This window comes from Ctenopharyngodon idella, chromosome 21, assembly GCF_019924925.1.
Source record: "Ctenopharyngodon idella isolate HZGC_01 chromosome 21, HZGC01, whole genome shotgun sequence".
NCBI lineage: Eukaryota > Metazoa > Chordata > Actinopteri > Cypriniformes > Xenocyprididae > Ctenopharyngodon > Ctenopharyngodon idella.
The window spans coordinates 722,145-726,533 of record NC_067240.1 but is presented as its reverse complement, the minus strand read 5'-3'; the positions used below and the strand labels follow the sequence as shown (position 1 = coordinate 726,533).

Here is a 4,389-nt window from a genome sequence, read left to right as displayed (position 1 = left end):
CATGTATTTGTACTTTATAGAATATCTTTTTCAACCATCATGAAGTACATTTAAATTCAAATGAAGTACCTTTTGTCTTTTTGTCCAACATGCACAGACATGATCATGTGAATCTGATATTTGTTCTGAAAGTCATGATCTTCTCCATATCAAAACAGCATAAGATTTCTGGTGCAAATGTTGCACTTTAAAAATAAATACATAAAAATAAACAAATAAATAAATAACAGTGTGCCACAAAAGAGGTTTAAAAAAAAAAAAAAAAACACATGAGGGTGAGATATTTTCATTTTTTGGGAACTATCCCTTTAATCGTGTGGCCAATATCAGGGGAAATGAGACATTATTATTTTGGTCTAATGTATGAACCTTCTTAAAATAAATGTCATTATTTCAGTGCACTGATTCTTCATCTGTTGCAAATATAAATTCACTAAAGAAATAATTTAATCTCTTTATTTTTTTTATCCATGAGCATATCAAAGCTCATATATCATTTAACTCTGTGATTCAGGTTATAGCCTGTGATAAAGTTGGTTCAGGGTTAATGTTTAAACACACTCTGACTTCTTTTGACATTTGTGATGATTAACCAGACGTCAGTGTCTTGATCTGTGATTATACAGAAGACTGGTGTGGATCTCATGCTTCTTGTAAGTCAGCTTTAAACTAATTTTATGTTTATTAATAACACATGTATCAGGAAAATAAGTTTAATTATAATAATATGATTTGATATTTAATATATTAGAAATGTTATATATTAGAATAATATGAAAGTCTTTTGAAAGGTTGAACTGTACTAATAGGACATTAGTATTTATTGCAATTAGGTCTTTTGGTAAAACAATGATTTGACAAATGCATGCTAATATTTCATAATCATTGTCCATAAACAGCAAAATGTCTGTTAGATAAACTGTTTCTTGTTTTCCTGGATAGTAAATGTTCAGAGTTCAACAGTGGGAATTTTTACATTTACAGTGTATTTCTATATACAGAATTAAACTTTCAAAAATGATTTGACTTTACTAAGTTAAAAGTGTGACAACTTGCCCCAGGCTCTGAATACATCAACTGACACTCGACTGTCTGCTTGTGTTAAACATGATTTATCTGAAAGGGTTCTGAATTTAGACTATTTTTGGCAGCAATACAAATAATCGTTTTTTTCCCCAAGCAGAGAGAATAAAGGTTAATGGACCGGAGATGATGTGTGACGGACCAAATCTGAAGATTCAGAAGCAACTGAACAACAAAAACCAGGAGAACAGAGAGAAAAACTCACAATCTGAAGAATTAAAGAAGAAAAGATCCATGATGTTTTATCATCAGGACAGTGTGGAGCCAAAAAGACCAAACTGTGAGTATTTTAACATCAGAGTTTGAGTTCATACATCTGGAGCTTTTTATAAAGATTTATTAAATGTCATGATCTATAATCTTTATTTTCTTCAGTCTGTCATGATGAAGCTGTAGAGAGTCATTCACTGAGAGACACTGACAGATGAAATATAAACCACTGACAGAAACTACTGACGTGTGCAGCTGGAACTGATGGAAGAAGAACTTTAATAAAGCAATAATAATCATAATAATAAAGGACACAAACAGGACAGAGATGTTGGATGAGACTACATCATCCTAGAGACTCTGTACAGGACGAGCGGAGCGAAGGACGGATGAATGGACCTTCAAAAGTGTGTTTTTCACAGATCACACACATTTGACCTGTAAGAACATTTCATTTCTGTGATTTATGTAAATGTGAGTGATCTATACTGAAAAATACAGTCTCTGCTGAACCTTTATGCATCTGATCTAAGAAAGAAAAGCAAATCACACAGAAAAACAAGATCAAACTGAAAGTGAAATGAATTTTGTTTCAAGAGCAGTAAACTACGCCATCTGGAGGAAAATATGAGCGTGTCAATGCATGTTGTCATAATCATCAGTAATACTGTAATTATGAATGTTGATATCAGTGAACACAGATCTGGAATCAGTTCAGATGTTTGGATCAGAGAACTGAACTGGATTCAGTGTGGAATCTGAATCTGTCCATCAAATCATATTCAATTTTTTAAATCATTTTATAAGTTATCTGTTTGCTTTTATTTATTATTTTTTACTGCAAAAACCATTCAGTGTGTGAAAGATCATGGCTGTATCAAAGTCTGTTTTATATCTGGAACACATAAATCAATGAGATAAAGAAATGGAAAAAAAATGGATTATTATTGTATTATTCTTATTGTGTCTCAGTTATTCTGTTTGATGTGTTTGTTACGCTGAATCTGGAGCAGCGATCACATCAACATCTCTCAAATAATCCAGATCTATGTACATGAAGGACTTCAAACCTGCACTGTTTTGACCTTTGACCCCTGTAATACAGTGAAGTGTCGCCCTCTACAGGTGATCATCAGAATCACAGCAGGTGAGTCTAGCACTGGCCGGGTATACGATCTCACATTCACAAACTCGTCAGTGTTGGTCATTAGACAGAGGCGACTGACTAATATTCTAGAGGCCGAGCCCACTTTGCTCATTCTAGAATACATTATTTAGGCCCCATAGATCTGAACACACTCAATTAAATTATTAAATGAATCAAATTATTAAATTATTTAGGTCAAAACTAGAACAGGCTCGCAGGGACACGCACAGACATTCAGGGGGGCAGCGGCTCAAGTGGAAAAAAGGCACTTCTAAAAAAACCAAAAAAACAATATATTAACACAACTCTGATTTCATTAACAATTTATTTTAATTCCCTCACACTCACGCAGTTGTTTTATACTCAACAGATTTCTACAAAATAATCAGTTCACACAGAGATGATGGTCTTCTTTAGCGTTCACTAGGTTTATCACAAGAGCAGGCACCAGTGAAGGAAACTCTGCCACAGTGTGCATGTTTTCTACACTGCTATTTTCAACTATCTAGTGGACAATTTGAGATTTGTCTATTTTTGCTTCCATGTCTTTTTACTCTAATGGAAAGAAAACTTCCAAAATACACATTTAGATGGTGTTTGTTTTAAGCCTACTACATCCGTCTCTTTGCATCTGTAGATTTTTTCTTAAATTAACCAAAACAAGCTACTTCATATTTAAACGCATCAAGAGTCTATTCCCCTGAAATGTTATGTATTATAACAAATGCCTGCAGAGGGCGCCAAAAGCCTGGTGATTGTTGTTGTTACGCCGCATGATCAAATCCTTGTTTTTGGCCAAACAGCATTTAAGTAAGCAATAAGGTACGAGAGGCTGTGCTGTATCGTGAATAAGTCACAGATGAAGGGTGGTGTTAGGTATGACGTGAAGCGGAGTAACCCCTTCAGCTGACTTATTCACGATACAGCACTAGCCTCGAGTACTTTATTGCTTTTATAAAACGTTACCACACAATACAAATATTAAAGCCAAAAATATGAATCAATGCAACTTTCATGAAATAAACTTTTTCTAAAATCCTTCCTTCCACCCAAAAATAGTCCCTGACCGTGAACAGCAACAGAAATTACATTTTCACTCCATTAGATGGTGGCAAAGACTGTGTTTATAAGTGTGTCAGTCAGTAGAAAAGACTTTTATATTGAAAAGACTGAATTGTTTTGAAAACGGAACAAGACGCAACTGCTAACAAATGCTTTGACTAGTGCTGTCAGTCACGGGAAAAAACCCTTAAATGTTAAAAGGACAAGATATTACATCGGACATTTAAACAGATTTTTTATTATGAACATAATACTGACCTGAAGGAAAATGCTAAATCTGAATGCAAGTAATAAACTCACTCACAACACTCTTCTACATAATACAGTAAGCTTCAATGAACAATATCAATTGAGAACAAACTGTTTACGTTGCTAAGAGTGTTGTGTAGTGATACACAGAACCGTTGGGTGAAGCGGTTATAGCCGTGTTTTATCGTGAATCAAAGACAGGTTTATCAGAATCAAAGACAGGAACTAACCGTTAAAAAATATAGGCTAATATTAATTTAAATAATAATAATAATCGGCCACTTCTTTATGATAAAAATGCTACAGCCACTGTAATGTCTTGAACAAGAATATGTGGACATCAAAATATGCAAATGCAGAGCAAGTTCTTAAACTTTTATTATTGTATTCTTCTGTGTAAGTGTAGGTTTAAAAAGGATACCACTATGCTATGCTGTATTATGATTTCTAATGGTTTTAATAAATCATGCATCCTTAAAAATAATGCGGTTCATGGATCTGCATCCGTGGAATGCTCCACTTCTGGTACAGATATCTTTACCATGGCTCAAAACGCAATGCATAGACATTAAAATAACTGAAATTATAATATGACATAAATTGCATTAGTATCAATAGCACATTAAAATAATGCAATT

At 33.8% G+C, this 4,389-nt stretch overlaps 1 long non-coding RNA gene across 2 annotated transcripts; it reads left to right on the top strand.

Annotated features, from left to right (window-relative positions):
• The first annotated feature begins 586 nt into the window (after positions 1 to 586).
• Positions 587 to 1,703, top strand: LOC127503641 (uncharacterized). 2 transcript variants are annotated; one of them, XR_007927153.1, is made up of 3 exons: positions 587 to 653; positions 1,181 to 1,363; positions 1,459 to 1,703. It is a non-coding gene; the product is annotated as an uncharacterized LOC127503641 (long non-coding RNA). The 2 variants fall into 2 exon arrangements; XR_007927154.1 differs by having other exon boundaries at positions 607 to 653; positions 1,184 to 1,363.
• Positions 1,704 to 4,389: the final 2,686 nt, after the last annotated feature.